We start from the raw sequence: 22,085 nt of genomic DNA, 5'->3' as shown, positions 1-22,085 counted from the left end.
GGGGGCGGCGCCGACTCCGGAGGCGCGCGGAAACTTTTCCCCAGGAAGACGTCGGCTGCCTACGCGAGGAAGGCGCGGACGACCCCGGTCCCGAGCCGGGAGCCTCGGGCAGCGGCCCGCGGTCGTCTCCGTCGGGGGTCGGGGGCGGGAGATCCGCGTGGCGGGCGCTTCGCGTCTCTCCGGGTGGCCGTGCGCCCGGGGGCCGCGCGGTGGGCGCCGAGGACCACGGCGGGGCCCCGGCCTGCGCCCCGCGGAGCCGCCCGTCCTCGGGGCGGTCGGCAGAGGGAGCCATTCCCCAGGACATCCTCCGAGGCCCGGGACGGGGCGTCCCCGAGCCTTCTGCGGCCCCGCCTCGGGGGCGCTCGCTCCTCAGCCTTCTTCCAGCCACTCGGCCCCGCGGGGGGCCCGCCTCCCGCGCCCGCCTCCGTCCCCCCCCCCCCCACCGCGCTGTTTCCCGGGACTGGGGACCCCAGTCCTCTCCATCGGCCGCCCCGGCGCCGGCCCTGTCCCGGGAGCCTGCGCGGGGGTCTCGCACCCATCGGGCGCTTGGGCGCGGAGTCCACGCTAAGCCTGGGTCAGGCTAGGCTGCGCCCCGGCGGGGATCCCCAACTTTGTGATCGGGCCGCAGGCGGGGGGCGATCTGTGATCTGGACGCAGAGTCGCACCCGGGGAATCCGGCGGGTGCTGGGGGTGGGGGTGGTGGAGAGCGTGCCCGCGCCCGGCGGCACCCTGCACCCCGTCCCCTCCCCGCACCCCGCCCCCGCCCCGCCCCCCCTCCCCGCGCCGCGGCCCGGGCCCAGCAGCTGCAGCAACTGCCCGAGCTCCGGTTTCCCCGGCCTCCTCCGGCATCTCCCGCCAGGCAGGCACACGCGCGTGCAAGTGTGCAGAAAGTCCTTCCTTCCCGGGTGCGCAAAACCGAGCGTCTGCGCCCCGCGTCTCCACACCCCCCCCTCCCCCAGCCCAAGCCCAAGGGGCTTCCTCCCGGGGCCCTGGGAGGCCGTTGGCCACGGGTCTGACACCTCGGCTGGAGTTGGATGCGTCTCGGGATCGCAGGACCTGGGTAAGAGTTGGGCAAACTCCGCTCCGGTGGCCACGGGACTTGGTGCACTTTGGGGAGGGGGGGGGCTGTCCCTCGGCCGGCCGGGCACCCCGGTGCCGCCGCGCTGGGCGGGCGCAGGGCTCGGTGGCGGTGGGAGGGGGGTCGTTGTTGTCCAGTGCACTCACTGGGTTTGGATGTTTGGGGGCGCACGGTGGATCCCGGCGGGCTCTTCCTACGCCAGGCAGGTGGTTTTGTTTGTTTTCCTGCCTCGGCTTGCATTTCTTCTCTGTTGATCTGAATTGGCTGCGTGGAGGGGGCTGGGGGAGATCCCAGAGCTGTTTCAGTTGTGTCTTGCTTTTCAGATCCGGCGCGTTTCTCTGGGACCTTGACTCGGTTTCTCCGCTTTACTGTCTTTAGTGCTTGGCATCCTGACTGTGCGGTCAGCTCCCGGGGCTGGTGGGGGGCTCCCATGCGTTCCCGGCTCTCGTCCTTCGTTCCTAGGGGTGCGAGGGCTGTGGACAGACCGGGAGGTCGTGGCCGGGGCTTGGATCTTGGAGAGTGTTGGAGGGGGCAGTTCTGCAAGCCACGGAAACTTAGCCGCTTGGGTCTGCTATCTAGGACTCTGCAACGTTCATTCAGGGAAATAGTATGTCTTTATTCTGCTCCCGGGAAGTACTGTTTACAAGACATTATTGAGTAAATGAAATCCTGGTGACATTTTCACTGCTTAAAGATGATCGCACACCATCAGTCACAGTGTTAAGGGGACATTCAAAGTCTGGAAGTTTTAGAAACATAAATTAGCAGGCGCTGATGTTCTGGGGCCGTTGTGAGGCTGCTGTGACAGGCCGGCAGCATCGTGTTTCGTGTGTCCTGGATCTCTGTGTACAGGCTTCCCAGGTAAAAGTGCGTTGTTCCTTATGGATGGACCAACTGCCAGTTTTCAGCCATGGCACCATCCTACCCGGAGCTCTCCAGTGGTCGTGGCACAGGGCACGGTGCGTCTTTCCCCATCATGTCAAAGCGTCCTGTGGGTGAGCTCCCAGGTGGGCATCGGAGTTCACCTCTCAGCGTGGGGCTACTGTGTGGTTTTGTGTTAGTTAACCTCTGTCTGCCTCTGATCTCACCACTGTACTGGTTCTTACTCCAGAGAGTTGTGAAAAGGACTGATTCTGTTGTTATCACCCATAAGCACCAATTATCATTCCATAATTTATTAAGCATTCTCTTGCATTTCAAGCGCTCTTCTGAGTGTCGTATTATTAAAGGTCTTTTGAGGTATTTGGAATGCTATTCCATATGAAGTCCTCATGAGTTTCACACACACCCTAATGAGTAGCAGTAGCCATTACTACTATTTTGTTATTGGACTCGCATCAACTGTTGTTCTATCTGAGTTAACGCTTGTATTAGCCATCAGTGGGAGCTAGTCTTTAATCCCATTTGGAGGGGTTTGAAGGCTGTACTTGGGAGCTTCACTATGCAATACAATGTAATGGCTTGCTCAGTAGAGCTCAAGTATGACATTTGTGCTGCTTTCCCTTGGGGCCCTCTCTTTGGGCAGAAGGTGCTCTTAGGAACACTAGGTTTTCCAAAGGTTGGGTCATGGCTGAACACCAAAGGGTGCCGGGAACAAGTGAGGAGGTAAGCCATCTGCATTTAATTCTCAATCAGTCCCTTGGAAACACTTTGCATTAATGTGCTTTAACCTAGTTTTTGGATGTCAGTCATTCATTCAATGAATTCATTATTTCAATTATCATTCAATAATTTATTAAGCTTCGATTGCATTTCAAGCGCTTTTCTGGGTTTTGTATTATTTAAGGTTGTTGTGACCGCATTTTAAATATAGCTATCATAAGTATTTGTTTTCTGGCCATGCCCTGCTCATTTCAAGTATGTTTTGGGCGCTTCCTTCTTGTGATTGGGACTTTATAAATAAAGTCAGTCTCAAACTCATTTTAACTACAGTGATTGTAACACTTGTTTCAGTGTGTACAAAAGCACAGGCCACAGAAATTAAATGAGATATTTGGTATAAGCTCAAATAGACAGCCTCTCCATGTAGGCGTCTGCTTGTTGATACATAAGCTTTGGTTGGAAGGTAGAAGAAGAGCTAAATAATTTTGGTATTCCTTCTTGTTCTAAAATTTTAATGGCGTCACCTTACTTTATCAGTAGCTCTTTTTGACACATTCTTCTGTTGTTGTTCTTTTCATCTTTCCAAGTTCCTCAATGACAGTGATAATTGAAAAGAATTTACCTTTGCACAAGACAGGGAATTTGTACAAATCATCAGAATAAAATATGAAGTCATTACTGTTTCCCCTAAGCAAATGGCAGTAACATATGGCTAACCTAATATAAATCCTGGCCACTACCAACCTTGATTCAGATGTAGATGGTCTTGGGTGAGGAGTAAGAAGTCTGTTCATAACTTCCCTGGTGCTGTGCCACAATTTATCAGCTTCAAAATCGTTTGTCCTGGTAACATTTTTTTTAAGAGCTTCATTTTAAGAGCTAATGTAAGATTCAGCAAGTTCTGTTGATTTGCCTTCTCTTTCAATTCTATTTCCAAAAAGAACTTAGTTTTATTTTGCTATAAGCCTGAACCATTTGTTATTTTCTGTCTGAACTTTTTCACATTTTTATGTCTCTTGATCATTCATCCATTTACCATTCTCTGTAGCTGATTTTCCCACATTTTAGGTTTCTCTTATCTCCCTCTCTTTTTCCACTTCATTATGGTAATTCTTACTCCTTTAAAACATTGTTGTGAGGTGGCATATTCCTGTAATCTTAGCTACACAGGAGGCTGAGATCTGAGGATGTAGGTTCGAAGCCAGCCTGTGCAGGAAAATCTTAGAGACTCTTATCTCCAATTAGCTACCAAAAAGCTGGATCAGAAAGTATGGCTCAAGTTGTGGAGTGTCAGCCTTGAGCAACAAAGCTAAGGGACAGTGCCCAGGCTCTGAGTTCAAGACCTAGTACTGGTACGTGGGCATAAGCATTATTATAGAGGATAACTTAGGGAACTTAATAACATAGATATATCACACTATGAGGAAAACTAAGATGTAGAACAATGCTGTTTTATTCTATAGGACATTATTGGTGGGACTGCAAGTTGCAGTGTGGGTTTTAATTGGTGGTGCATACCTTCTACCATTAGCCACTTGTGAGTTTGAAGTAATAACATATCCTTTATTGTCACTACTCATCTCTGTCAATTTCCTCTTCTGCTTCATTTCTAGTGATTTATAGTCCCAGATAAAGAAACTATATGAAGTATTCTAATTACCTCAATTTCCTACCCAGAGGGCAGTAAATTATATCCCTTTAAGACAAAGAAAATGGTATTTCAGTATGGAAAGTCTCATCTTGACAGGTACATGCGCAGGATATTAACATCTGTTAAAAACATCTTCTCTTTGGAAGCAAGGAGGTCCTTTGTAAGGCCAACCAGCGACCTTGTCGTTAATATCTTGTCTGGTTCAAATGAGTTGGACAGATTTAGCTTGTTCTAAAACTTAGCCACAGGAGGTGATTCCTATGATAGATATTTTAAATACCTCTATCATTTAAAAATATCTACACGTGTAATTACATATAGATGTCTCTATATACACATATATTATTGGATGAGGATTTGGTGATAAGATAGGATTTTGGTTCTTTAAAAGAGTAATTGGTTGGGTTGTAGCTCTTTCTCCACCACATATTCATCAGGTAGCTAGGGTATAATGACAAAGTGATAAATGGTCTGTGTACCAAGAAGTGCTTGCCTTCTAAAACTTCCAGATTTTAATGAGCTTAATGACAGCCGCTCATGGAATTCTAGGACTGGATCCCACCCACCCTGCTTGTGCCATAAAGAAACCCTTCACGTGACCCGGCAGTTGCTTTAGAATAGAAGTCACATGTGGTTGGGATTGAGATTCAGGCAAAAATTGGCTAGTTCCCAGCCCCATTCTTTAAGGTATAAGATGGAAAACTTAATCCCTTCAGTTACTATGGGAATTCTTAGGGTTACAGATGAGGATGGGGCTTCACTGTTTTGTTTTTTTTGTTTTTTTCCCCCCTAATCTCATATGGAGCTGAATTTATATTTACCCTTAAGCAGTTTAAAGATTGCTTTGCCAACCATGGCACTTTTAACATGAAGCCAGCCATGATGGAAAAGCCACCAGCCATGTGGCTTTGGAAGCTTACTTTTAATTTATGACTATGGAAGAAATTCACATCTTAAAACTTAAAACAATATGAAGCTTGCCCACCATCCCTTCCTTCCTTCCTTCCTTCCTTCCTTCCTTCCTTCCTTCCTTCCTTTCTTCCTTCCTTCCCTCCTTCCCTCCCTCCCTCCCTCCTTCCCTCCTTCCCTCCCTCCCTCCCTGCCTCTTTCCCTCCATCCTTCCCTCCCTCCTTCCTTCCTTCCATCCTTTCTTCCTTCCTTCCTCTCTCCCTCCCTTCCTCTCTCCCTCCCTTCCTCTCTCTCTCTCTCTTTTTCTCTCTCCATGCTGGTGATCAAACCCAAGTGAAACCGAGTCAAATCAAACAAGTCAGATCAAAACCAAGTCAAGTCAAGCAAAGGCAAACGCTCTACTGCTGAGCTACATCCCTTGCTCAACACACTTCCTTTTACAAAGTTCATCTTGTGAAACTTTCTCCTAGCCTTTCTCCTGAGATCTCCTTCCCCGGAGATCTCAGCCTCTAGCAGGTTGCTCCTTCTACACCCCCGCTGCTCTCCTTCCTTCACTGGCTCACTAATGATCCACTTCCTTAATTCCAATTTCCTTCTCTTTTAAAAAATTAAGTTTTTATTATCTTTTAGTAGGTATACAAAGGAGTTACCATTCAAAACATCCATTTATGAATACAACGATCTCGATGGGTGTTCTGAACAGCCATTGACATATAAAACATTGCCCTGTCCCTTTCCCGTGTTCCTTGGTGCCCTCCTCTTCCACTTGCCTTCTGCCAAGATGCAACAACCAAGGTTTGACACATTTGTAGTGTAAAACCCTTACTTCCCTCTCTTCTAGTTCACCCTTTAAACAGAGGTACATCAGGTCTCTGGCGAGTGACATTAGAGATGCTTGTGGCATCTCATCTGCTCAGCCTTTGGTCTCAGACCTCTAAGGCTGAGAATGACCTGCAGATACTGGTGTCTCTAGAGTTTGATTTGCTGGGGGTGTGGTTGGCCAGGGATGTGTATTCTTAGCGAGGTCTACTGAGGTACAGGGTTCTTGGGTCCTTGTTTAGGGACCCATTCAAATGGTGTTCCACACACACACTTTTTTTTTTCTTTTTAACATTTTAGTGACTTGGCCAGAAGGGTCACAGAGAATAAGGCCTATGAGAAGCTGGGCCTCTCTTCCCTCCGATGGGGGACAATGGCTGTAACACAGCGCTGCTCATGTGACAGCCGGAGAAAGGGGCCCATTGTGTGCAGGTTGGCCGATGGTCTGCTGAGCTCTGGCTGGCCCGTCCTGCGCTGCTTGGAGCCCCAAGGAAACAGACACACTTGAATCAGAGACAAAGAAAGGAGGTCAAGGCCTTCCGAAGCAAAACGACTTGCCGCAATGTGTCCAATGTAGAATTTGGGAAGGGAAAAAGTAATTCTGGGGACATCCCATTAATCTGGGTTTGGAGCAGCAGAATGTGAGTGGGGAAACGCAAGTCTATCAGAACCCCAACAGGCCTTTTTGCCCAAGGAGGAATTGTTTTCCACAAGGTTCTACTGACTGACTGGACTGAAGAATTTTATTATTGCAAAGGCCAACAGGAGCTTTCTTTGTTCATGATAGGCAAAGGCTCCCTTCCAAGCTGCTTTCAGATTGAACAGGTGTTCAGTCTGAAAGAGTCTCTACATTGGAGCTTGTGGTCCCAGAAAGATGCTATGCTCGGGTTGATGATTGTGTGGATAGAGTATTAATAATTCCTTTCCAGAGATAGACTTATATGGCAGTCTTGAAGCTGAGAATGTTTTTAGCTTGAAATACAACGAAATCATTTAGGAGGTTATTGATAGGCTGGGACAGTTCCTTCCCCATACGATTCAAGCTCCACCCTTCACCTCTGGTTCTCAGAGAGACTCTCCTCCTGGAGAAGAGCACTACTAACTGCCTGCAGGGGTCCAACCCTAGGCTTCCCAGTTGTGCCCCAGGAAGATCCAAACTCAAGGTCACAGCCTGTGCAAAAGTCGGAGACTTTCAAACAGAACTGCTGTGTCAAAAACCTGTTTCTCCCTTTATGAAAAGCAGCATCCCCTTCATTCAGGCTTTGCCTTAGTGTTTCTTTCAAATAAATCCTGGTCTGTAGTTCTTGTGCATATTTATTTTCTTTATCTTCCTTAAGTTTTAAAAAATTACACACATAATATAAATTTGGGAGGAGCATAGTGAAGGAGCTGTGTGTGTGTGTCTGTGTGTGTGTGTGTGTGTGTACACGCGTGCGTGCGTGCAGGTGTGCATGTGATAAGTTCCAGAAAGCCCATTTCCAAGGGGTGTCCAGGTAGCTTACACTCCTGGGCCTGTAGGAATCCTTTTGTCTCTGCCATAAGAGGTTTCTGGATAGGAGCATTAAGTAGGTTTGTGCCCAGGAGAGGGCAATGTATGATTTGCTGGAGATCACTTAGAGCTCCTTTTAATTAAGTCTGTCAGTGTCCTGTGATGATAGATTATCATTGTAGATCCATTAAAGGAGATGCAAGTGGCTTGTAGAAGCAAGTGGGGTTTTTTTTATGTCATTATCTTCCTCCTCTCTCCTCTGCCCCTTGTTTGTTTATCTATTACTAAGTGGGTATTTGGTTTTGCCTCTAATAGCGATGCCACTGAAGTGGAAAAAGGGAAGAGGAGACTTTACAGGTGGCAAAAGAATTGTACTAGACACTAGCCTGATTAGTTCATGAATTTTCAGTTCATTGTCATTAGGCCTGCGCCTATGGCTGGGTTTGTGTTATTTAGAGAAACTTAACACTCAGTGCTCCGCAGGAAGTACTACACAGTGGTGGACTTCTGAACTTCTGGTCACTCAGAAAACAACAGAAACAACAAAACAATAGGAATGCTGTATGTCGTCTGTCCTCTTCTTCCTCCTTCTTTGTCTTCTACTTCTTCCTTCTCTTTGCTCCCCTCCTCCTCCCCTCTTCCTTGTTCTCCCATGTAATTCCTCCACTCTTCCCATCTACTCCTTTCTTCGTCTTCATCTCCTTTCTTCTTCATCCTTATTCCCCCTCCCCTTCCCCTTCTCCTTCCCCCTCCCCTCTTCCTCCTTGCCCTTCTTCCTCTTCTTCTTCTTCCTCCTCCTCCTCTCCCTCTTCCTCCTCCTCGTCCTCTTCCTCTCCTCCTTCTCCTTCCTCCTTCTTCCTTCTTCCTCCTTTCTCCTTGCTCCTCCCTCTTTGCCTTGTTCTTGGGACTTGGTTTTCTGTTCTGTCCACAGGGATGTTCCGGACGCTGCCATTGTTGTGTCTAGTCAGCTACTGGTTGTAAGGTATGTTCAGCTGTGAAGAAACACTGAGCTATTCAGTTTTGATTTGTGGCTCATAATTGGGATTCTGTTGAGACTGGAAGGGTAGAGAGCTTTGGATGTCTATTAGTTCCTTCTTACTTTCATAGCTGGAAAAATCTAGCATCCTAAAGCACGATGACAGGTAGTGGTTTTTCATGGATTGGCATGATGCTGACAGGTAATGGTTTTCCATGGATTGGCATGATGACAGGTAGTGGTTTTCCATGAATTGGCATGATGGTGACAGGTAGTGGTTTGTCATGGACTGGCATGATGGTGACAGGTAATGGTTTTTCATGGATTGGCATGATGACAGGTAATGGTTTGTCATGGATTGGCATGACAGGTAGTGGTTTGTCATGGATTGGCATGATGGTGACAGGTAGTGGTTTTTCATGGATTGGCATGATGATGATGATGATAGGTAATGGTTTGTCATGGATTGGCATGACAGGTAATGGTTTTCCATGGATTGGCATGATGATGACAGGTAATGGTTTGTCATGGATTGGCATGATGGTGACGGGTAGTGCTTTATCTTCTCCAGGTAGCAGGTCCTGTGTGCCTGAGAGGTCAAGAGAGGTAGTAGAGCTCAGGTCTCCTCAGGTGTGAAACAAAGCCCACCTCTCCAAACCAGCCAAGCAGCTAACCCCAGTCTCATTCTCACTCTCCACTCCCTTCCTTCTTACAATCTGACAGGAAAAGCAGAGACAAACTCTGGATGTTGAATGCGTCTGTGCATCTCCAGATGACAGCTCTCCCAGGCCCTGGTACTGGAATGCCCCCTGCTCACTCCTCTGCTCCCTGCCGTGTTTCTCACTGCGGAACAGGGAGATGAGCTGCAAGCAGCCTGCTCCTTGCTCTTCCTGCTTAGTTCCTCAGTGAGCCCCACACGTTTGATCTGTGAAGGTGGCGCCATCCCGGAAGAAAAATGATGCTTCCGAGCCTGGAGCAGCCTGCTCTGCTATTCCTGTCATTTGTCAGCATCGCTGCATGGCTGATGGTACAAGGGAGTCATTGCTTAGAGAGGGTGCGGTCTGATACATGGAGCTGATAAATCCACATAGAGAAAATAGGGGCAATTTATTTTCCAAAGGAGAGTTTGGGTCTTTGGCTTTGAAACGGGCCCATCCTACCTGTAAGAGGTGTGAGTATCTATTCGGTAGATTTTATTTTTGGCATTGGACTTAACAGTTAAGTGTTGATCTACGCAATCATGTGGTTAACATTGTGAATGGAGACACGAGGCTTGGATGGTGTTGGTCTGCTTCTGGTTCTGTCCTTTATTGTGTGAATGTAGAAACTTTGTGACTTTGGAAAAACGATTAAGTAGTATATGATTCAGAGTGTTGCATTTAGCATAGTGACACTTTTCAAGCAAACACCATTTACCATGATTTAACACCAGATGATGTTATGGTAAGAAAGAAGAATTAACATATCTAGGGATTAGGTCTGTTGAGGCTTCTTACAAATGAATCATTGAAGGGTTAAAAATCTTATTAATTAAGCACAGAATTTACAAGTATAGTCTCTGATATCAATGGCAAACTACAAGACAATAAGATATTCTGGAAGTAACCACAATTACACATACCCGTGAGTAAAGATGTTCTAAAATGAAGATTGCATTTTGCTGAAAAATATATTTATCTTGATTATAGAATTAGCTGCTGCTAGTAAATTAATTGGTCCTTTTAAGATAACAGCAGGATTTAAAGCAAGTGTTTTAAATTCAAACCAAATCTCGTATCATACATATTCATAGGAGCACTATTCAGAATTACCAAACCTGTTTTCCTGGTGGAGGAGCAGAAAGAATCCACATGCCCATCAGCCAGTGCGTGGATAAACAAAACATGACATACACTTACATTGGAATATTATGTAGCCCTGAAGAGGAATGAGGCATAAAATGTGCTCTAGCATGGATGAACTTTGAAGCTAGATTGTTAAGAGGTAGAGATGAGGGTCCCTAAAGCATATTATTTATTTTATATCAGATATCTAGAACGGATAAATCTACACACCCAGCAAGTAGGTGAGTGGTTCTCAGGAGCTTAGGGGAAGGAAGCAATTGAAGGGCTCTGATGGGCATTTGGTTTCCTCTTTTGAGTGACAAGAATGTTCTAGAGCTAGATAGTGTTAATGATCTTAGTCATGATGGCTGGACAGTGAGGTTTCAATGAGCATGGGTGGCTCACATCTTTAATTCTAGCTACTCAGGAGGCTGAGATCTGGGGCTTGCCGTTCGAAGCCAGTCTGGGCAGGAAAGTCTGTAGACTCTGATCTCCAATGAACCAGCCAAAAGCTGGAAGTAGAGCTGTGGCTCAAGTGGTGGAACACTAGCCTGGAGCAAAAAATCTCAGGGACAGCGCCCAGACCCTGAGTTCAAGCCCCCTCTCTATGTGTTCGCTCATCACCAGCCCTTCTCAGCTCTCTGCACTTCCTCCCTCAAGGATGAGTATCCAGCCGCCTGTGAGTAGAGACTTTGTGGACAGCATCGCAAAGGATGCTTGGAGCTTTTGTGATGTTGTAGGCCCTCTTCTCCGTAGCCCACATGATCCTAGAAACCAAGTTCACTGACAGAGAGCATCTTTTTATTTCCCTTCCTGCGGCCAAATGCTCAAGCACAGCGCCATAGACTCAATTGTTCCCTGCCCACTGCCACATTCATGGAGTCCTCGACGTCCTTGGAGATAGGGTCTGGGAGGAGGTGTAGGTGAACTGGGGGTCACAGAGTTGAGAAGATGCGGAGGAGGAAGAGGCCTTCTGTCTGAAGACCGACGACACGCAGAGTAGAACAAAACCCAAAGTGGTGTGGATCTCATTTCAACATTACTAACAACTGTGAGGACACAGTTCTTTAATCCAGTAATCTTGGATTAAACAGAACTGTGAAATAACATGAAAAACTGATATTTTTTTGTCTCAGTCCTGGGGATTGAACTCAGGGCCTGGGCACTGTCGCTGAGCTTTTTCTCTCAAGGCTAGTGCTCTACTACTTTGAACCACAGCTCCACTTCTAGCTCTTTTGGTGCTTAATTAGAGGTACAAGTCTCATGGACTTACTTGCCTGGGCTGGCTTTCAACTGAGATCCTCCCTAACCTCCTGAGTTGCTAGGATGACAGGTGTGAGCCACCAGTGCCTGGCAGAAAAACTGAACTCTCAGTCCTATTCTCATTTAAATGGACAATCTTGACTTATCTGGAACGAGGCAGTGGGAAGGCTGAAGGATTACATCACGGCTTGAAGATTCAGACCCACCTTTCCCCTAGAAGAAGAAGAGGTGCGGAGGAAGAATGCTACAGACTAACATGAGAACCACTTTGGATGAGTTTGAGCCTGGAGAGCCTGGAGAGTTTAGACCCTGGACTCTTAGTTTGTGAGCAAGTTGCCTTGTAGCTATTCGTTCTGTGGGTGTAGCCAGACTACACCAGGAGTGGTGAGGCAGGGGAGGGGCAGCTGGCCTGGCAAGCCAGCCACCTGGCCACAGGTAGAATGTAGGTGTGGCCTACACCTACCCAGGCCAGGATGCCAGAGCTAGGAGCTCCCCCTATGACTGCAGCAGATGCGCTCCTTTTACTTGGAAGACCAACCTGGATCACAAATACTTTTCTTCTGCCACCAAAAATAATCAGCCAACCCAAAACAGAAGTTTGTATGTGGAGATTTGTCAAGCTTAGGTTGGAACAAACAACCCTTGCCTTTCTTTCCAGTCAGTACGTACATGATGCTTTGAAGTTTTGTTTGTACAGTGCCAGGGGGTTTTCAAACAGCCTTTCTATCTAGCCAGCACTGCTGGGCAGTTTAATGTTTATGATCGTGATTGTCCTATGGATGAACCCTCTAGTCCGATTGTCACCTCCTAGCACAATTGTCTTTGCTTGAGGGGGTTGAATTGTTACAAAGCCCAAAGACCTTCTGGAACCATCTCCTAGGTAAGCTGGCTTTTAGAATGTCAAGCATTTGTGAACATGTAGTAAAGGTCTCTGATCTGTCTAGACTACTTTAGAAGAGACTGTAGCTCTCTCCATTCAAAGAGGATTTCTAGTTTGCGTGACTTCAGAGTATCCCCTGGAAGAGAATTTGGAAGAGCAATGTTCCTTTCTTGGCCAGATTGTACTGCAGAAAGGAGGCCATTCAATTAGGACCACGATGACGTGTGGATTCACTCGCAGGCCCCGCTGCGGGAGCCGGCGGTGTTTTTCTGGGTTAGTGGCTCACCCTGTGCTTTCAGTTTCCTTTGTTGTTAAATGTGCCACTGCCGAGCGGGCTGGCACCCACACCTGCCAGGTGATTTCCCTGAACAAAATATTACGGAGTAAAGAACCAGTTTGTCACTCAGATCCAAGCTGTAAAACACAAGGTCTTCCCAGGGCGGTCTAGGCACTGACCGCATCCGGAAATGCAGGAAGAGCAAAGCCCCGCAGACGCGTTCATGCATGCTTGCCGGAGTCGCTGCGTGGCTGTGTTCATGGGGAGGTGACTTGCACCTTACCACCTGATCTAGCCATTGTGACCCAGAAGGAGAAGCCCCGGAAAATGGCCCCTGCCATCCATTTGTTAGGGCCCGTCGTTGGAGAACGAAAGATGCTTGCAGACAATTAGCACTGGGTGTTACAGTCTCTTGTTTGTCTTTTGTGTCAATACTGAGGCTTGAACTCAGGGCTTGGGCACTGGCCCTTAGCATTTTTGCTCAAGGCTGGCTCTCTACCACTTGAGCCACAGCTCCACTTCTGGCTTTTGGTGATTGATGAGTGGCTCTTTGATTTTCCTGGAAAGGCTGGCTTCAAACCATGATCCTCCTGTTTCAGTCTCTTGTAGCTGAATAGCTAGGATGATCGTTGTGTTAAGCCACTGGCTCCTGGCACAGGTTTTATCTTAGGTACTAGATGCTGAGTTGCAGAGGCTGAAGGGATGACCCAAGCTGGATAATTCCAGCATTCTGCATGAGCGTAACTGTCCACTGTAGAATTGCTTCAATTTGTGTAATGTTTTTGTTTTCCAGTCCTCGTGCAATGAAGAGCATAGACGAAGAAGCAAATCTGCAGGTGATAATACTTGTTTTGTGTTGTCTTTGCATAGTGAATGAAACAGGAAAAATGCTCTCGGAGTGGGAAAGACCCCTGGCTCCCCTAAGAGCTCAAATGGGGATCAGCCTAGAGTGGAAAGAACTGTCCTCCTCTAGCCCAAAGAGTTGGCCTTGAGTCCTAGCCCTGCCAGACCAGAAGATCAACGTGGTACTTCTGACCCCATGAACTCAGCCAGGGAGCCCCTGGCGCAGGGTTGGGCTGAGTTGTTGTGTGGGTACAGCTGAGAGCCCCCCCTCCCACTGGAGCACAGCCCAGCTTTGCCCGCAGCAGCTGCTTGGCCTGGTCAGAGATAGACAGCAACTGGCCGACAGGAAACTCAGAGCCGCCCCCTCTGCTCCTCCACGTCCCAGAGAGGCTGGGTTGATTGTGAGCGCTCTCTCTGCGCTGCCTTCTACATCCCAAATGCGTCTGTGGCGTCCATCCTGTTAAACTACACCCTTCGCCCAGTCTCAAGATTTAGCTAAGATCAGACCAAATTGACACTTCTTGTCCTTGAGGGATATGAACTCTGTTACTCCACCACGATGATCTTGGCAAAGATGTGCAAAACTGAATTGTTTTTACTCTTAAAAAGTTCAGCAGGGGGCTGGGAAGGTGGCTCAGTGGTAGAGCGCTTGCCTTGCATGCCAGAGGCCCTGGGTTCGATTCCTCAGCACCACATAAGCAAAAAGCAAAAAGCCGGAAGTGGCGCTATGGCTCAAGTGGTAGAGCGCTAGCCTTGAGCTGAAGAGCTGAGGGACAGCGCCCAGGCCCAGAGTTCAGGTCCTACGACCGTACCCCCCCCCAAAAAAAAAATTGCAGCATTTTTCTCTCATTTTAAAAATCAGCATTGGTTAATGGCTCAGGGGTTCGCTTCAGCATGTGCATATACGTATACAGTGTGCTGCGATCAGACACCTCTGAAGACCTGCCTCCTTCCATCTGCTCTCCCATTCCCAAACCAGCCTCTACCATCTTTGCACCCTACTTACGTCGCTCATTCTTAACTGGCCTTTCTCCTCTCCATTTCCCCTTTCTTTAAAAACAATTTTTAGTGAGTCTTATTCTGCAATACATACATTATATATATATATAATGCTACATATAAAAACATTAGGCTATATATAGATAACATTTTATATACTATATATAAAATGGAATTACATATATATTATGTTATAAGTAAATATATAGCTGTATATTTATATATTACATATATGTCATATCTATCTGTTTCTTTTATGTTTCTCACCCTGATCACCTTCTTCTTTCCTTTCTACCCTGTGGCCCTTTAAATAGTCCCCCCTTTTACAAATGCATCTTATTATTATTAATTAGTGTTGTCTTGATTCTACACATGAGTAAATGTATGTGATATCTGTCCCGAGTGTGGCTTAGCTCCCTTGACTGAACCCCCCCCCCTTTTTTTTAACAAAGAAATTGCTGGCTTATATACTGATTTTTTGGGTACTGCTTAACACTTGTTTCTATTTCCTGAGAGACCCCAAGTGTAGGTGTCAGGAGGTAACACAGAACCACTATCTGGGGGTGCTGTAGGCAACTCTCAGTCCATTCCCCTTGGACAATGGGGAGCAGACCTCTAATCCATGCCATATGCAGTGACCTGAACAGACCCTGCAGGAAACACAGACTTGCTGTCTCCTGCTGGAGCAGTTGCTCCGAATCCCTCCTCCAGCTGTGCCCGGCTCTGGAGAGAGTGCAGGGTGACTTGATCTTTTAAGCTCTGCCCCCCCATAGGTATTATACATAGCAACTGGCGTGGGTATACCTGCCAGGCACACCCGGGACTGGCACCAACTTTCAGATAAAGCCAATCACTGCTTTGTATAATCCTAACTTCATCAGACATCCCCAGGGGAGAAGAAACAGACTTGCTTGATGCAGACCCAGAAAACCTAAATTGTAAAGTTAAGAACTAGAGGACGACACATTCCTTTAAACCCTCAAATTCCTTAGAACTTTTCTAAGAAAGCAAGGAGCACACATGTGCCTGGATTCCTACGACCTTCCAAGCACAACCATCAAGTAAGTCCAAGTTAGGATTCCCGCAGGCAGTAGAGGAGAGCTGGAAATCTAACCTGACTTCAGAACATTGGACACTCATTTTGGTTTTCATTTGCTTAAGGCTAAGAGAGAGTTACATTGCTCACTTTGGGATCCTCTGGCTGGGTCTGAAGAGACTGCCAGGAACGACAGAGCTCTCCGGGAGAAGAGAAGGGTGAGAGGAGAGGAAATGATAGGACCCGCTGGAATTCTCTGTGCTGTTTCCTCTCCTACTACAGGTGTGTGTGTGTGTGTGTGTGTGTGTGTGTGTGTGTGTGTGTGTGTGTGTGTGTGTGTGTGTGTGTGTGTGTGTGCATGTGTGCTATCTAGCTATCCAAAGTCTGTCCCAGTTACACAGATCCATGGTGATAAGAAGAGAGCAAGAAGGCTCTATCTTTGGGGAAGACATTGGTTACTTCTTAAAACTTGGCTTGCTTTTAGATACTTTTTTATTTTTGGTACTGTGGTACAATACACATGACATACATTTCACCAATTTTAAGTGTATGGTTCTGTGGCATTTTCATCTCCAGAACTGTTCATTATTCCTACATTGAAACTCTGTGCCCATTAAATAGCAGCAGCTGCCATTTCCTTCTTCCTGGACCCTGACCACTGCCGCTCTACATCCGTCTCTAGCAATCTGACATCTGAAGTTGAGTCCCACAGTCTCTGTCCTCTTGTGGCGGGTACTTAAATGAGAACTTCCATCTTTATCCATGCTGTTCCATCTATCAAGAGTTTCTTCCTTTGTAGAGGCCAAATCACATCCCACACTGACAATAACTATCACACTCTGCTCATCTATTTACTCACTTGTATTATTACTATCCTTTTTTTTTTTGCCACTCAGGACTTCATGTTTGCTAAGCAGGTGCTCTACCACTCAAGTCATGCTGCCAGTCCCTTTTCATTTTAGTTATCTTGTGGGTCTTCTTTATGGCTTCTTTTTCCCCTTTGTTGCAACATGCCACCACAGGCCACTGGTTGAAACAGAGTCTCAAGCATTTTTATGCTCAGGCTGGCTTCAAACCAAGATCCCTTGATCTCCTTGACCCAAGGAGCCAGGATTCTAGGCTTGAGTCACCGCACCCAGCTGCTACCTTTTAGCACTGCCAATAGTTGCTGTTGTAAACATTGGTGCACAAAAATCTGTTCAAGTCTCTGCTTTCAGTTCTCTGGGAATGAATGCCAGGAAGTGAGACTTTTGCATTGTATGGCGATTCATGTTTGCTTACTGCTTTGAGGAGCGATCACGTTGTTGTTCACAGTGGCTGCTCCATTTTACATTCCCGCCAGCAGTGCACAATGGGTCCCATTTCTCCACAGCCTCACCAATGCTTAAACACCATCTTCAAAACAATCAGCAAAAAGTTGGCCTGGAGCCAGGGCTCAATTGGTAGAGCAGCAGCTGAGTGACCATGCTGAGAAAGCTAAGAAAGCATGGGCCTTGAGTTCAAATCCTAGTGCTACAAAAGAAGTCGAATGATGATGAATTATAGGAAAAGGAGGCATGGCAGATGAAATGCAGTTCAACTTGTATGTCTCCTGTGTGACCACATTACAGGCTCGAAGGAATCACTGACATTCTACTGAGAATAAGGAATGTGAGAGACACATGTCTGTAACGTGCAAGCAAAGCTAAAGTTCTGAAAGCTCACTTGGTGGTTGGTCTTGGAAGTAATCTCTTCTATTCCTAGGGCCTAAGAAATCCAAAAGGTTGCGTTGCGTATCCAAAGAAATCCGTTTTCTTGATGATGTACCAATGTCTTAAAGTGATCTCTCAGGAGCTAGGAAAGGCTTTTATTTATCTATCTATCTATTTATTTATTTATTTTGGGTCTGGTCGTGGGGCCTGAACTCTGGACCTGGGCGCTGTCCCTCAGCTCTTCAGCTCAAGGCTAGTGCTCTACCACTTGAGCCACAGCGCCACTTCTGGCTTTTTTCTTTTTGCTTATGTGGTGCTGAGGAATCGAACCCAGGGCCTCATGCATGCAAGGCAAGCGCTCTTACCACTGAGCCACTTTCCCAGCTCCCTAGGAAAGGCTTTTAATCTGCACTCCCCATTCGAACTCTCAACTGCAAATAGCAGCCATTGTGACTAAAGCATGGCCCAGCCTTTCCTGGCTCACCTGGCTCCTTGCCCTGTGAGTGCCCGTCTTCATTAGGGGCTTCAGCGACCCGTGGGTGAGACCCAGGGAGGCAGAGAAGCCAGAGAGGGACAGACGTCAGTGCGGGCACTGACCCCAGGACCACGTGCCCTCCTCTGGCCCAGGGCTTGTGGGTGCCATGGAAACCGTGGCTGGAACAGGCCGAGGCTGTTCAGGCAGGGAGGGGGAGGCGGCTTGTGTGGGGAAAGTTTTTGGCCCTGTGTCCAGCATACACTGCAGTCAATCACGGTGGAGTGCCTAATAACAGATGTGGCGATTAAGCCGGAAGAACACTGTCTCTACTTTTTCATTCCTATTTCGGAGAATAACCCAGCGCCTCATTCAACCTCCCATGGCGCTGACGGTTGAACTGGACATCACAACATCAAAAGCAGATTTTTGTGCAGGAGATTTCTTCTGAAGTCCTTATCAGACAAGAACACCACCAGAAGCTAGACACCGGTGCCTTAACACCTCTGATCCTAGCTACTCAGGAGGCTGAGATTTGAGGAGCATAGTTCAAAGCCAGCCTGGGCAGAAAAACCCATGAGACTCTGATCCACAGTTAACCAGCAAAAAGCCAGAAGTAGAGTTGTGGCTAGAGTACCACTTGAGCTAAGGGATTGTGCCCAGGCCTGAGTTCAAGCCCCAGGACTGGTACACACACACACACACACACACACACACACACACACACACACACACACACACACACACACACACACACACACACACACACACACACACACACACACACACGACAAAAAAGAAAACACTACAAGGGAAAAGTTGGGTCCTCTTTCTGGGCTTCCCTTTGGACCCTAATACCAAGCCCTATGTGGATTCACAACCAAGTTCCTATAAGAACCTTAAGTACAAATGAACACTTTCTGTTTTTATGTTCCTGATTCCATCAGGTTCAAATTACACTGCTTATTGAAAGAAAATTAACATTAGCTTTCAACCTTAGAAAGGTTTCAGATAACTTGAAGCCACAATACATTACCATACCTTAATGAGATAAATTATCTTGAAAAAATTAATTACATCTAGAAAGGTCTGTGTTTGATTGTGACAGTCTAAGTCAAATGTCTTCATTAGGATTCCTTTTCTGTCCTTTTACATGATAAACATGAGCCTGTTTTATCTGTTAAAAAAATAACCTCAGAATTTAATGACTGGAAACAGGTAAAGCTATACATTCTCTATCATAAGAATACATGACTAAGTACTTTTTCTTGAGCTTCCTGGGGTGGTAATGGCAGATTCTATGTAATTGTGGGGTCTTGGGATATGGCTATGTTCAGTAGTATAGAGTTTGAACCCATATTTATATAATAATGATGACTTTTGTTTGTGTTTATCTCAGTGTAGACACACACCAATTTTGTGACATTATTGACCTGTCTCTTAATGTAAATTCGGAGTAATCTGGATATTTCAGATAAAATTTCTAGTTGGCTGGATTGTTAATTTTCTTTTAACCTGATCCATGAAGCAAATGACCCAGAAAACACTTAAAATTGCATTGCAGTTCTCGTATTAGTAAAGCATAACTTTAACCATGTGATCAAATTAACCCAAAGAAACAGTTGTTTGTATTTTACCTTTATAAATATAGATGCACAAGCATGCATGAAGGCAGTAATGACCTTAATGGCTTGCTCTATTTGTTCCCTCAACTTAAACCTCATGTTTGCAATTCACTTTTGCTATATTTATCCATTTATACCATATTTTCCCCATTGATGTTTCTTGCGGAATATAAAATCAGCAACTGGCAGATCCCAATCTTGCCATATTGAAAACTGTTTTGAGAAATTATCTTTATGATCAGCTTGAGTCTAAACTGAAATCTCCTAGGTACAGAGGGAAGAAAGATGATTTGGACAAAGTTACTTTTTCTCAAGGTTATCCAGTTGCTGGAAAAGTGAAGCTTTTCTTTGTCCTGTGCATTGCGAGATCTTCTAGGTTGATGCAACTCATGTTTTCTCATCAGTTGCATTGTGGAGGAAGACATTTCTTTACATTTATGGAGAGGCCTTGAAAATAAAATAGATTCTGGGCCACTGCAGAGTGACTGTGACCCCAAACTCCCCATAGAGCATCTGGCCCTGTCTGTCATGGGGTCTGCCAGTTTATCATCTTTCTCCTCATCCTACAAATTGTCTGTGACTCACAGGATGTGAGCCCTTCACTCTTCTCAGCCTCCCAGCTCACTTCCCAATGTGATGGGCATGTTTTGTGACCTCAAGACCCCTAGTTTTGGTCTCTAACTCATTAACCATCATGGATTACTGTCTTACAGATGAGGAGGGGGAAGGAATGGCAGACGAGACAAAGCCATGGCTTTATTTCCATGGTCCTTAGAATCTAATTGAGGAGATGAAATGCAAAAGATGGCCAGCAGCACATGCAGTAGAAGAGTACGGGGTGAAGGATGAGGAAAACAGCATCCAGTAGAGATTTCTTTGCAGTTCCTCCTAATACAAGGGGAAAAAAAAACCCTAAGGAATCTTTTTACTCATGCCAGAATCCATTATTAGCTAGGTCTGGAATGTGAAAATACATTATTACAAGGAGACAGGGAGCTTATGTGATGGTTTGAATTTCAAACAATTAGAGAGGCTTAGGGTCGATCCCAGGGAATCACGGCAATGAGTCATAGGCCTTGGCTAATTAGCAGGATAGGAGAATATATTCCAGGAAGGAAACTATTTCCATCCTCCATAGATTCTTCAATGAAGATTGTCTTTGTATGTAGCTCAAATCCATTAGATTTTATTCTTCCTTTTTATATGAAGCAATTAGGAAGTTGAAAACCTTGAACAAATGACAGTACTAGAGTTTATGGAGCCTTTGGCATGCCAGGAGCATGCTTTTGATGACCTATAGTTTCCAAGATGTACAATAAAGTGGAGGTGTTGCTATTAGAGATTTGGAAATTAAAAAAAAAAAAGCAATGAGGGAAACTCAGCCAAAAGGAAAGGATATTTGATAGGGATGGAAGAAAAGAGATCAAGGGAAATGTCAGAGGTTGCAAAGCCCGTGGCCCTGCCGAATTCACAGTGCTCAGTTTTAGTTCCAGCATCTTGAGCTGCCTTGGTTCACATTGACCTTAGACAAAGCCACAGCTTTGTTTTCTAAAGATTAGAGTTATCAGAACATGCCTGCAGGTTTGTATGTAGTAAATTGAGTAAATAAACATCTGAAGGTTGTCACACATCCTTTTATTTTTCATTTTGCCTTTTCTTAACTTTTTTGGTCAAGTCTACTTGTGGGCCTCTTCTCTGACCGTTCTGTTCACTCATTGCTTCATTGCTTCATTCATTTGCTCTCCTTTCTCCCAGGCGCTGTCCTAGGTACCAAGGGTGCTACTGGGAGCCGAAATGGTATCATTGCTTGGCAGATGCTGAAGCATGTCTTTCCGTCGGTGCTCTCCTTACCTGTGAGCCAAATCACCTCTGATCCCGGATCTTAGCTGTACCTTTGACCACAGATTAAGAAGATCTGAATTCCCATGAGCTATTCATTTTAAGAATAAAAAGGAGCACTATTTACAAGTTGCTTGATTGAAGTCTGACTCTCTCTCTCTCTCATTCTCTCTCTCTCTGTACTAGCTTCATTTGCTCAAAGCTAGTGCTCTACCACTTGAGCCACAAATCTACTTCTGGCTTTTTTGGTGCTTAATTGGAGATAAGAGTCTCACGGATTTCCCTGCCTGGGCTGACTTTGAACCACAGTCCTCATAGCTCAGCCTCCAGAGTAGCTAGGATTACAGGTGTGAGCCCCCGGGGCCCAGCCAGTCAGCTATTTTTTAAATGTCAATATTTTATATCTGTACTCTTTAGAGTGACATCAGCCAAAGGGGAGGGAGGAAAAGTTATTGAGTCTTTATTATCTTTGAGTAAAGCAATTCATGTTATTGGACAAGTTGACAAGATCTTGAATTTTGACCCAATATTAGCAGAAGCAAAAGCAATATAGGAAATAATTTTGTAACCTTGTGAATGCCTATATTAGTTACTCTGTACCACATCATGCTCTCCTGTAAAATTAGAGTATTAGACCAGTGTCTACACAAAGGCTATGCTCACAAAAAGTCAATGTTTCGTGAGCATTCAGGTCAGTAAGAATGGCAAGGAAAATTATAACTCTCCTGTCAAGTTTGCCTGCCAATCACGCTCTTCTTGGCTTTTGTGGCTGGAAGGGAAGTAAAGCAAGGAGAAGGCGTGGCCTGCCAGAGA

At 46.1% G+C, this 22,085-nt stretch overlaps 1 protein-coding gene across 1 annotated transcript in view; it reads left to right on the top strand.

Moving 5' to 3' along the window:
• The first annotated feature begins 849 nt into the window (after positions 1 to 849).
• Megf10 (multiple EGF like domains 10) overlaps positions 850 to 22,085 on the top strand; it is a 136,779-nt gene continuing 115,543 nt past the window's right edge. Inside the window, exon 1 of the mRNA XM_070034489.1 lies at positions 850 to 1,060. The gene's annotated coding sequence lies outside the window, so the exon portion shown is untranslated. The remainder of the gene's footprint in view (positions 1,061 to 22,085) is intronic.

Source organism: Dipodomys merriami, unplaced genomic scaffold, assembly GCF_024711535.1.
Source record: "Dipodomys merriami isolate MVZ:Mamm:240054 unplaced genomic scaffold, mDipMer1.0.p SCAF_24, whole genome shotgun sequence".
Classification (NCBI taxonomy): domain Eukaryota; kingdom Metazoa; phylum Chordata; class Mammalia; order Rodentia; family Heteromyidae; genus Dipodomys; species Dipodomys merriami.
This window is presented reverse-complemented; position numbering and strand designations above follow the sequence as displayed.